At 54.5% G+C, this 12,344-nt stretch overlaps 1 pseudogene; it reads left to right on the plus strand.

Annotated features, from left to right (window-relative positions):
• The first annotated feature begins 1,371 nt into the window (after positions 1–1,371).
• On the plus strand, positions 1,372–3,364 carry LOC121500932 (annotated as a pseudogene).
• Positions 3,365–12,344: the final 8,980 nt, after the last annotated feature.

Below are 12,344 nucleotides of genomic sequence, written 5' to 3' on the forward strand. Positions count from 1 at the left end.
AGCAGCAGGAGGAGGAGCAGCAGCAGCAGCAGGAGCAGGAACAGCAGCAGGAGCAGCAGCAGGAGGAGGAGCAGCAGCAGCAGCAGCAGGAGCAGGAACAGCAGCAGGAGCAGCAGCAGCAGGAGCAGGAGCAGCAGCAGGAGGAGCAGGAGCAGCAGCAGGAGCAGCAGCAGCAGGAGCAGGAACAGCAGCAGCAGGAGGAGGAGCAGCAGCAGCAGCAGCAGGAGCAGGAACAGCAGCAGGAGCAGCAGCAGCAGGAGCAGGAACAGCAGCAGCAGGAGGAGGAGCAGCAGCAGCAGCAGCAGGAGCAGGAACAGCAGCAGGAGCAGCAGCAGCAGGAGCAGGAGCAGCAGCAGGAGGAGCAGGAGCAGCAGCAGGAGCAGCAGCAGCAGGAGCAGGAACAGCAGCAGCAGGAGGAGGAGCAGCAGCAGGAGCAGGAACAGCAGCAGGAGCAGCAGCAGCAGCAGCCACCACCCCCCCCACCCCCCCCACCCCCCGTCGTGCGCAGCGCGAGGAGTGGGCCGGTTTGCACGCTGGTGGGGACAGGGGACGCCCGTACCTGTGCCTCCCCCTGGGGAGCCCGGTCCGTGCGCGGGACTCGGGGCTCCGGTGGGGGCGGTGGGGGCGGCGGAGCGTCCTGGGCCCCCGCGGCCTCACGGCCAGGCTCTCTGCTCCGTTCCTGGCTCAGACCCGAGCAGAGTGAAGCGACGCCTGGGGTCCCGGAAGATGGAGCCACCCGAGACCATAGGACCTGGGTCCTGGAGGGTCAGGGTCCGGCCTCGCTGTCCCAGACAGCGTCAGTGACGCCCAGAGGAAGGAAGCAGCAGCCCCAGACCCTGAATGAGCAGGACGCCCTCGAGGCGCCTTCTTTCCGCCCCTCACTCGGAGCCCTCCGAGCTGCCCCCGCGGTGGGTTGAGGCCACCTCGCCGGTGTCTGGCCCTCCCTGTCGTTGCCGTTGCGTGGACTCCTCACTGCCTTCCTCCATCCGTTCTGTCTCTGGGCCTTAGCCTGGCATCCTTGAAAATCCGCTCCTACCCTGCTCCAGCCTCTGTGCCTTGGCGCTGGTCCCCTGACCTCACCAACCAGCCATTTCTTGAAGGTACTGCTCGATTTTGATTTCCCCCTAATGTCCTGCACGCACTTCGCGAGATTTATTGTACGAAGACTTTGGATTTCCATCTGCAGGAGTGTCATACATGTACTTTAAAGAGTTGCACTGTGGGCACAAGCTCAGTGTTCCAAACGATTCAACTTGCAGAACGGTTTACACACTGTGTCCCAAAAGGCGACTGAAGTGGCATCTGGCACCTGGCAAACACGGCAGGGAGCGGGAGCACGCTCAGGGCTGAGCAGCCGTGGCCTCAGGTGGCATGTTCGGCTTGGCTCCAGGGGCTGGCCCAGACGGCCACACTGGGAAGAAACGCCGGCGCCTTCACGATCCCGCTGTGCAGCTGAGCAGTGGGTTCAGAGTGAAGTGACCTCCTCTGAGCCTGTGCCTCTGAGGCCATGCCCTTTCTTCCTTGTTGGCAAACCCCTCACTCCAGAGGCCGATTGAATGAACATCCTGCAACCAGGGGGTGATGATGACCTCTGCGGGGTCAGGGCCTTGTCCACTTTGTCTCTCGCGGGATATCCCACCATCTGTAGCACAAAGTAGGAGCTCCCCTCTCTGGCAGGCTGCCTCCCCCGTAAAGGGAACTGTGTTTGAATTGTGCTCCTGGCGGCTTCCCTGGTCAAGGCTCCCTCCCGTAGCGAGAATACCCTGGGGAGATGGGGGCAGGCTTGTCCTGATGCTCCTTGGAGCCCTGTGCTTCTCACCGGCCGGGGCTTCTTCAGGAACACCCAGAAGATGGCCCAGCATGTGCACGCAGGGACACGATGTCCCCAGGCTGACGAAGGGGGGTACTGTCAAGTGCCAGGGAGGGTGTTTGGGCTTTGCGACAGATGGAACTGGAGGGGCAGTCACTTCTCATCCCATATCCTGCACTGCACACTGTGAGGGGCCAGCCCCAGCTGGGCCACCTGTCATTCCACAGGGCTCTGGTCCCTCGGTAATTACCGCCTCCCCCTCCCCGTCCCCCCCAAGTTGCCCAATGCAGGTGTGTCCTCTCATCTCCCCCTCCCAGCAGCAAACCAGCTGCTCCTCACTGAGTTGTGGGAATCAGGGAGAGAAGCCCTCCCTCCGGGTCTTCCCCTCCACCCTGAGTGCTCTCTGGGCCAACACCCATCCCTTCCTCTTCCTCCCTCTTTCGGGGTGAGGGGTGGGGAAAGAGACTCTCCTTCTTTCCTTTCCCCTTTAGCATTCTCAAATCTGCCACTCCAACAATGCCCCCCGCCACACACACGCTTTTGGCATCCCTCCAAACAGCCTTCTCCCCTTGACTTCTGCTCGCACCTGCACCAGGCACCTGCACCAGCGGGCAGATTCGCTCTCTGTCCCCTCCGCCATCAGAAACGTGGCGTATGCAGCCTCTAGTGGCATGAGTGAGTATAAAGTAGGGCAATTCAGCAGCATCAACATTTTGAACCTGTATACTTTTGGGGGAGAGTGAGGAGCATCCTTTTTGTGTAGATGTTCAATTTTAAAAATTTCTTTTACAGGACTTCCACTCATGCGTGAGGCGAGCGGAGCCAGAGTCGAGAGCAGAGTCCGAACTCGGGATCTGACAAGACAGCCGGGCTGCCCCACAGGATTATCAAGGAAACCCAGCGTTTGCTGGCAGAAACAGTTCCTGGCATTAAAGCAGAACCAGATGAGAGCAACGCCCGTTATTTTCATGTGGTCACTGCTGGCCCCCAGGATTCCCCCTATGAGGGAGGGACTTTTATTTTTTATTTTTTTTAAAGTTGATTTTCTTTTTTTTTTAATTTTTATTTATTTATGATAGTCACACATAGAGAGAGAGAGAGAGAGGGGCAGAGTCATAGGCAGAGGGAGAAGCAGCCTCCATGCACCGGGAGCCCGATGTGGGATTCGATCCAGGGTCTCCAGGATCGTGCCCTGGGCCAAAGGCAGGCGCTAAACCACTGCGCCACCCAGGGATCCCAGGGAGGGACTTTTAAACTTGAACTATTCCTTCCAGAAGAATACCTGATGGCAGCCCCTAAAGTACGTTTCGTGACCAAAATTTATCATCCTAATGTAGACAAGTTGGGAAGAATATGTTTAGATATTTTGAAAGATAAGTGGTCCCCAGCACTGCGATCCGCACAGTTCTGCTATCGATCCAGGCTTTGTTAAGTGCTCCCAATCCAGATGATCCGTTAGCAAATGATGTAGCGGAGCAGTGGAAGACCAACGACGCCCAAGCCGTAGAAACAGCTAGAGCATGCGCTAGGCTATACGCCATGCATAATATTTAAAATCGATCTGATCATCAAGTGTACATCACTCCTCCTGTTCTGCCAAGACTTCTTCCTTTTTTGTTTGCATTTAATGGACACAGTCTTAGAAACATTACAGAGTAAAAGCCCAGACATCTTCAGTCCTTTGGTGATTAAATGCACATTAGCAAAACTATGTCTTGTCCTGATTCACTGTTGTAAAGCACGAGCAGAGGCTAGAAGTACCATCTGGATTGTTGTGAAATATTTAAAAGCAGTGGCCCCTCTCTGCTTTTATTCATTTCCCCCATCATGGTTTAAGTATAAAGCACTGTGAATGAAGGTAGTTGTCAGGGTTAGCTGCAGGGGTGTGGGTGTTTTTCTTCATTATTATTTTTGAGGGGGAGAGGTAGTTTTGTTTTAATTTTATGGGCTCCTCTCTCCCTTTTTACGGTGATCTAATTGCATCAGTTAAAAGCAGCTAACCAGTTCTTTAGAATACGCTCTCTAGCCAAGTCTAACTTTATTTAGATGCCGTAGATGGACAAGCTTGATTGTTTGAACCAAAATGGGAACATTAAACAAATGTCACAGCCCTCACTAATAACATTGTGACTTTGCTGTCAAGTGTAGAATCCTTCCTTCAAGAAAAAACTTGTGACCATCTTGTATGGCTTGTCTGGGAACTTCTGTAAATCTTATGTTTTAGTAAAATATCTTTTGTTAAAAAAATTTCTTTTACAGGAATATGTTATTTTAACTGTAAGTAGTATAAAAGAATATACAGTGGAAAGTTCATCTCCCTCCCACTCCTGAATCTCCCAGGGGCAACCATTGTTACCCTGTTGTGGTGGGTCACATAGTGTCCCCCCAGAATATGTCCAAGCCTAATCCCTGGTACGTGTGACTATAACCGGATTTGGAAATAAGGTCTCTGCTACGTAATTAAGCTGAGGATCTCATGGTGAGATCATCCTGGGTGTAGGATGGACCCTAAATTCAAAGACTGGTGTTGTGAGAGAAAGGAGAGGGACATTTGAGACACAGAGGGACACAGGAAAGGAGGCCATGTGCAGAGGGAGGCAGAGATGGGAGTGATGCTGCCATTAACCCAGGAAGGTCGGGAGTCACCAGAAGCCGGGGGGGTGGTGTGGGTTTCTCCCCTAGAGGCTGCAGAGGGAGCATGGTCCGGCCCACACCTGATTTTGGATTTCCAGACTCCATAACTGTGAGGCAATACACGTTTGTCATTCTAAGCTGCAGTATTTATGGTAATTTGTTACAGCGGGCTTAGAAAACAAATACCCTCATTTACTGAGTATCTCTTAGGGGATATTCCATTTTTATAAAAACTTTTTTAAATGGACTTTTAAGCATTCATTTCCTTTTTTAAAGATTTTATTTATTTGTTCATGAGAGACATACAGAGAGAGGCAGAGACATAGGCAGAGGGAGAAGCTGGCTCCCTGTGGGGAGTCTGATGCGGGTTTGGATCCCAGGACTCGACCCTGGGATCACGACCTGAGCCAGAGGCAGACACTCAACCCCTGAGCCACCCAGGTGCCCTAAACATTTATTTCCTGGTTTATTTTTAGTTTTTTATTTATACTGGTGGGGTGGGGAAGGGCATCATAATCTTTGTAGATCCCAGGGCCTCTAATATCTTACTCCAGCTCTGATCTTGGGGTTAAGGCTTCCCAGGTGCATCTACAGCTGCTTCACTGCTTTTTCTGGTTACGGATTATTCTACTCTGCGTGGATTCCAGTGTCTTAGGATGGATGCAGAGGCTGTGTTCTGCTTTTTGCTATTACAAACAAAGCTGCAGTGTGTGAGCATATCTGTTTCATAAATTCCTAGCAGCGGCATCTCTACACAAGAGGCATGTGAATATTTTATGTTGATACAGTCTCACCAAGAATGCTTGGGGAATCTGGCAGAGGAGGCTAGATTTTCCTTGAGTTATACATCACCCTCAAGTCTCAGGAACTTAAAATGAAATAACGGAGGCTTATCTCTCTCTCACACCGTGTGTCCCTTGCAGGCTTTGCCCCCCTCCATGCCGCCGCCTCACCCCAGAACCAGACCAAGGACCAACCACGGTGGAGAATGTTGCTGGACACCGAGGCAGGAGGACTGCGTGAGTGGTACATCGTGCACGGCTTCCACCCACAAGCAGCCCCCACACACCCCTTCCACTCACATTTCATCCTCCAAAGCTAGCCGTGCGGTCCCACCTCACTTCTGGGGTCAGAGAGTGTGATTACACCAGTGCCCGAGAAAAGGAAAGTGGGACTATTTGTGAATTCCGCTGGCAGCTGCCACTCACAGCCACACGTGCACCAACACCGCTGTTAAACATCTGGATCTGTCGTATGTTTAAAAACGTATGTGTTGTATGGCCACGTGTTTATCTTTGAAATGTAATTTCATGTCTTTTGCTCATGTTTTTGTTTTGTTGTTTTTTTTTTAGATTTTATTTATTTATTCATGAGAGACACAGGCAGAGGGAGAAGCAGGCTTCCTATGGGGAGCCTGATGCGGGACTTGATCCCAGGACTCCGGGATCACAACCTGAGCCAAAGGCAGATGCTCAACTGCTGAGCCACCCAGGGACCCCTTTGCTCATCTTTTCCATTTGGCTGTTGGTCTTTTGTTTAATGGTCTTTTATAACCACTTTTCATATATAGTATCAAGATTAGCCTGGGGACGTGCCTGGCTGTGCCCAGCTGGGCCAGCGGAGGGCGCCAAGCGCCCGGCCTGAGAACCCTGGGGCCTGCCGCCGGCCAGGCGGAGCCCAACCAGCTGCTGGTGGCCCAGCCGAGCTGGGAGACAAATCAGACCCTGCCCTGTGTTTGGCGAGTCCACGGGGAGGCAGGTAAGAGCAGGAGGAGACAGTCACACAAGGAAGGGACGGGCTAGGTTCTGTGGGAGCCCAGCTGATGGGCCCTGGATCCAGGCAAGCTTCCTGGCGGAGCCAACTCGGGATTTGTGGTCTGGCTATAATGAAGTGACAGGGAGCAGGGCATGGTCCAGCTGGGGACACTGGGACAGGAGGCTGGTTTTTAATGCCTCTTGAGGACCCCTTCCTGGGGGAGGGGGGGAAGGGACAGGTGTGTATAGGAGGGTCCTGGGAGGTTCTGAACGAAAGAGGTTCATGACCAGAGTGCCGCCTCAGTGGGGCTCTCACCTGTTCCCAAAGCCCCTGCTCAAGGACTGCAGCAGACCCATCACTCTACGGGCCTGCACCCCCTCCTCTCTTCCCAGGGGTGTCCCTTAGCAGCCAGCATGAGGTAGATGGGGGCCAGGGATGCGTACCTCGTCTACCACTTCTCCACCTGCCTGTTCTCTCCCTGCAGGCTTAAAGGGAGGAGATGTCCCGCGGGTTGAGGGGCCCCAGCCTTGCCCTCAGCCTCCTCCAGGAGCGACCTCTGACATCTCCGCTCTTCACCTTGTGCACACTGAGGCCTTTCCCGCCAGCCCACAGGTGTACCCAGATATTTTCCACAGGAAAAATAAATAAAAACAAAACAGAACAAGAGGCCCACTGTCCCCACACACGTGGGGTGCTAGACGTGGGGTGACTCCAGACAGGCTCCTGCCCTCAGGTATCCCTCACCCTTGCAGAATCCAATAAATCTAATAAAGAGGTCAAACGTGTGGTTTGTAGGGTGGTGATAAGAGCTGGGGAGAACAACAGGAAGGGAAGGGGAACTGGGTCCACAGGGAAGGGCGTGGGAGAGCTGAGCTTACGGATGTGGGTGCCCACGGGGGTGCAGCCCCTGCCACTGCTCCCAGGGCTCCCTCCACACCTCTGCCCCTCCACCCCTGCGCACTGCCCTGTCCTCAGTCCCCAACCCCACTGCACCTCCAGCGGAGTGGCCCAGGGTCCACCTGTGTGAGAACTGTGGGGTGGGGTCAGGGAACCAGGCTGTGGGAAGTGCAGATTCCTCTGACCTGGAATCTCTAAGGGCTGGGCCCAGGAATCTGCATTTAATAAGCGCCCCAGGAGATTCTGAGGAAGCCCAAAGTGTGGGCACCACAAGTTTGCTCCCTAAAAATGTAGCAGTGCTTGGAGTGGTCTAGGCTGCTCAACACCACCCCGTAGCCACTGGGCCGGCCCTGCGTATGCGGTCCCCCCTGGAGCGCCCTTCCCAGCACCCTTCACTGATCACTCTTACACATCTCTCGAGACCCGCCTCTGACTCGCCTCCCCCAGGCAGTACTCCCAGAACAGACAGACCTGGGAGGCAGATGGGACAGGGACCCCGGGCTGGGATCCAGAACACAGTCTTAATCCCAGCTCTGCCATGACCCCTGCGGTGTGACCCTGAGCGAGTCACTACTCTTCTCCTGAGCCTCCGTGTGCTCATTAATAAAACGGTGACCGTAGTTCCAACCTGTCCAAGGAGATGGGAGGCCAAATGAGGTGGTTCTGTAGATGCTTTCTAGGCTCATAGCACAAGCAAAGAGGAGGGCTTCATACAGTGAGCTCGCATGGTGGGGGTGTGAAAGGTTGGCCGGCAGCCCTGGCCCTTGGTACCAACACCTGCTGTATCACCAGTTAGCACCCACAAAATCCCAAATGCCTGCACGCAATCTGTATCAAGTGCCCTGAGGTTCAGGGTGCAAGGAAAGAATCCCCAGCAGCCCCAGGGCCCCAGGCAAGTGGGGTAGGGACCAAGAGGAATGTGCTGTTGGCACCTCCCAGCCGCTGGCCCTCACCCCCAGGCCAGAATATTTCCATCACCTCCTGGTCAGGGCGTCAATGATGCAGGGAAGGCAGCCATCTGAGCCCAAGCAGCCAAAAGCCCTGAAATCCACGCTGCGGTGACCACCTTGGTCCTCCCCGCCCCCCTCACCGGGCCGTGCATGACAGAGGGCAGATCCCACAGGGAATAGGGGATGGGGTCTGGGTACCTCATGTCAGGCAGGGAAGATCGAAGGTGGGAAGAGGTGGGGTGGCGTCGACTGGCATCCTGTTTTTTTGTGTTTTTTTTTTGGGGGGGGGGAACGCGGAGCCTCGGGCAGATGGTTTGAGCATCGTCACTGAGGAGGTGAAGGAAGCAGAGAGGAGGAGGAGGCAGGAAGGAAGAGAGAGGGGACAGGCGTCCCTGGGGACATGAGACCGTTCCAGATTGATCTACCCCATTCTAAAGGGAAAAGGTGGACGTCCAGAGTCCTCGCAGGAGCCCGCACGGGCACAAGCCATCCTGACGGTCCAGTGTCTGTTGCCACCAGCCTGGATAGAAAACCCCTACTGTCCTTAAGAGATCCCTGCCCACCTGTCACCCCAACCCACCCCTGCCCCAGGCATCTCTGCACCCTGCTCCCCTTCAGGATGGGTTTCCTTTGCTCCATCTCTGATGGCCCTCCTGCCCACCCTCCCACCCCCAGGAGCTGCAGATGGAATTGGGCCCTGCCGGGGACATAGAAGATTTCCGTGGACAATCATGTGGACAGCCCGTGTCCCCACGCAGCAACACTGGTCCTTTTGTGTATTTTCCTTTGCCTTCTCTGCTGGCACTGTCTCCTTCTTTCCTCTGCTTCTCCCCAGGGTCACTTTGGCAGAGATCATCTAGGTCTGTTTCAGGAAGACAGTAATGCCCTTTGGGGTTAACCTGTGTTTAGAGCCAATACGGATGCTGCCTGTCAGCCCACCTGCAGGCCCCACAGGCTACCCCGTCTACCTAGGGCCTCAGGCCCAGAGCCCAGCGCCGCCCTTCCTACCACCCACCCAGTCGTCTGCCCGGGCCTGGCTGAGAACCACCCGCACACCTGCCAACAGGGAGGGCCTGGGGACCTAATCTCAGGGTGAGGAGGGACGTGTCCTGTGGGAGCCCAGGGACATGGCTGGGCCAGGAACATAGGGACACGAGGTCTGGCCTCAAAGCCCAGACAGAGACGGGGGCGCCTTCGGGGAAAGGGTTGGCTGGGAATGGGGGAGGACAGGAGGGCGAGCATGGTGAGTCCCAGCCCCTTACAGCCACACTGGGGACCTTGCTTGCTCTCTTCTCCTTTCAGAGCCTCAGGGTTTCGTGTTTCCCTGGGGCCATGCTGTCTGCCCCGCCTCCTCATAAGATTGGAATAACACACTGTTCCACATGGGACCTTTATAGGTCAAATTCAGGGCTCTCCGTCCGTGCTGGAATCTGTTTTCCAACATGCCCACAGGCGGTCATTGGCTTCCCTCAAATTCTCTGATCAGATGGGAGTGAGCTACTTCCTGGAAGCCCAATATTTTTATTTTATTTTTTTAAATAGAACTAGCATCATTGTTGACTTTCTGGATGTAAAAAAAAAAAAAAAAAACGTTATTTCCTGATCATTATTTGCACACTCATTGTAAAAATTTCATCAAGAATCCCATCACCCAGGGATAATCTCTTTAATTTTTGTCCATTCATGGCTACACATAGATATACATAGGATCATGTTCTATATCTGTTGGGAGTGAATTCAACTGCAAATACAGTGGCTTGAACACATCGGGTTAAATGACCTCACATAGCGAGGAGACCAGTGGTGGCTGACTTCACTTCACCAGTTCCTATGTCCAAGATCTCTGATTCTCTTGGCATTGCCCTCATGGTGATAAAACAGCTGCAGCAGTGCCAGCCACTGCATCTGTACTCAAGACCAGGAAAGCTAGTCACTTCTGCATTTTTATCAGGAAAGCAAAAAAGTTGCTTTTTCACTTGCAGAAGGGACCCCAACAAATTTCTCTTCGGGTCTCATTAGCTAGATTGGCAGCAGAGAAGAGGATCGCCATGACCAGCCTTGGATCAATCATAATTCAGTGCCTGGGAGCGAGGAGGAGATTCTTCCAAACAAAATCAAGAAGGAGGGTGGAGTTAACAGTGTTTGCTGCATTGTACTTTATTATTGCCCCTTTTATTAATTTTATATCATGAACATCTTTCCCCATCAGTAAACATAGACTCAGGGCATGGGGGGAAAGGGGAGACTTTTAAAAAGAAAAAAAAAAGAAAGGAGTGTAGTGATCACCAGGGGCAGGGAGGAGGGGGCGCGGGGAGGTCGCTTCCATGGGCTGGGGAGGATGAGGGCGCCCGTGGGTGGCGGGGGTGGTCGCGCACTGGGTCAGACACTTGCAAAGTGTTAAGGTAGCAAGTTGGATGTCAGGTGTACTTTACCGCGATAAGGACAGACAGACTCAGTCACTGATTTACGGCTATTTATTGAGGGCCCGTCGTGTCCCAAGAACTAAGGCACCGGAGACGCAGTTATAAACCTAACAGCCGTCGCCCTGGCCTTCGGGGGGCTTAGGGTCTGAGGAGGAACCCAGAGTGTCGCCAGAAAGATTTGCAGGTACGTGAGGTAGGACGGGAGCTGTCCGGGACCAGGCAGAGGTGTGGCGTGTGGCGCTGTGATGCCATCAAGGTGACAGGAGACCAGGTTCATCAGGAGGCGTCCAAAAGCCGAGGCCTGCGTCCAAAGCCGAGGCCATTCCCTTGCGTAGCTGCAGCTGGATGTGGAGCTTCCGTCCCCGCCAGGACCGTCAGAGCACCCACGGGAACCCCCTGCTGCAGGTGCGGGTGGCACACTCGACGGGCTCCTCGGCCTAGGGCCCCGCGTGCTCGCCTGCAGAGCCCGGGCACCTCGAGGTGGGGGCCCTCCCATTCCCGCCGCCGTCCCTCCACCTTCTGCCGCCTGTGGCATCCTCGTCGGGAAACGCGGGCAATGTTGGGAGTAAAATACAGGTTCCAGTTGTTTCACTTGCTCATTCCTGACGTTGGCCGTAGTTTTTCATCTGTTTCTTTTATAGGGTCACAGATCTTTCCTGAGGGTCAACTCTCTTTTCCTGTGGGATATTTTAGCTCTGTTAAGAATGGTCACCTCTGTCTGTCACGGAGTGACGCTCTTTGTGCGGCTCCGAGGGTTACAGGTCCTCCTTCTGGGGACACCACAGTGAGTCCTTGTCAGTCTAGCCGGCGGGGCCCTCCCACGGGCTGCAGGGTCACATCCATACCACCTGTGGTCAGGTCCCCCCTACATACCCCTGTCCACCTTCCACATTGATCCTAAGTCCCATCGCACCTGCCCCAGAACATGGTGGGGTGACCCGGGGCTCCCAGCCCTTGTGCAAGCTGGCGTTCCTCCCCCTTCTTCCCTAGTGAATGCTTTGGGACATAGCACAGTTCGAGTCACCCCTCTGAGAAGCTCTTGCCGATGCCCCAGGCAGGGCCTCCCTCTGCCCGGCAGTGACCACGCTGACTTGTCACAGTTCATTTGTCAATAATCCCATGGGCATGGCACCCCCCGCCCCCTGCCAGACCGGCATGGGTCACATGCGTCTCTCTATCCCCAGCGCCCGGAACACGGGGTGACATCAGGCAGGTGTTTGATGAGCATCTGTAGCCAAAATAACTGAAGGAAGGAGGGAAGGAAGGAAGGAAGGAAGGAAGGAAGGAAGGAAGGAAGGAAGGAAGGAAGGAAGGAAGGAGTAATGAAGTCTACCCCCACCCTTCTCCACCCCAGGCTGGACGACCAGGCACCCAAAGCCTGCTGCTGCCCACCGACCCGCTCTTGTCTGGGTTCAGGTTGGAAGATATGCAGGTGGCCTGAGAATTTCACCCTGTGAAGATCACCTGTGGGACCTGTTACCTGGCCTGGGCACTTTCTGGGTCTCTCTGGCCCTCACCTGCCCTCCCCCTAAGCGATGTCTGAACTGGGCACTGCCTTGGCCAGGGTTCTGGTGTCCGCACGGAAGACCCAGCCCCTACCACGGCAGGGTGTTCCTCATGGCAAGGCTTGCGGTCAGCATTGACGAATCTCGGGCACTGGCTCCACCAAGCTTCAGCCCTGACCTGACGTTCACCCAGGACTACTACCATAGACAAAAGAAAAAAACCTTTCACAGGCCAGGTTGGAAACTGAATTCATGCCACAGGCCACATGCCAACCTTCTTGCCACCAGTATGTTCCTCTCCTTTCTCTTTTGTATCTATTAACCAACATATGCTCTAAACGTTTCTTTCTTCATACCACTCCTCTGCTCA

Source organism: Vulpes lagopus, chromosome 10 (assembly GCF_018345385.1).
Source record: "Vulpes lagopus strain Blue_001 chromosome 10, ASM1834538v1, whole genome shotgun sequence".
Lineage (NCBI taxonomy): Eukaryota > Metazoa > Chordata > Mammalia > Carnivora > Canidae > Vulpes > Vulpes lagopus.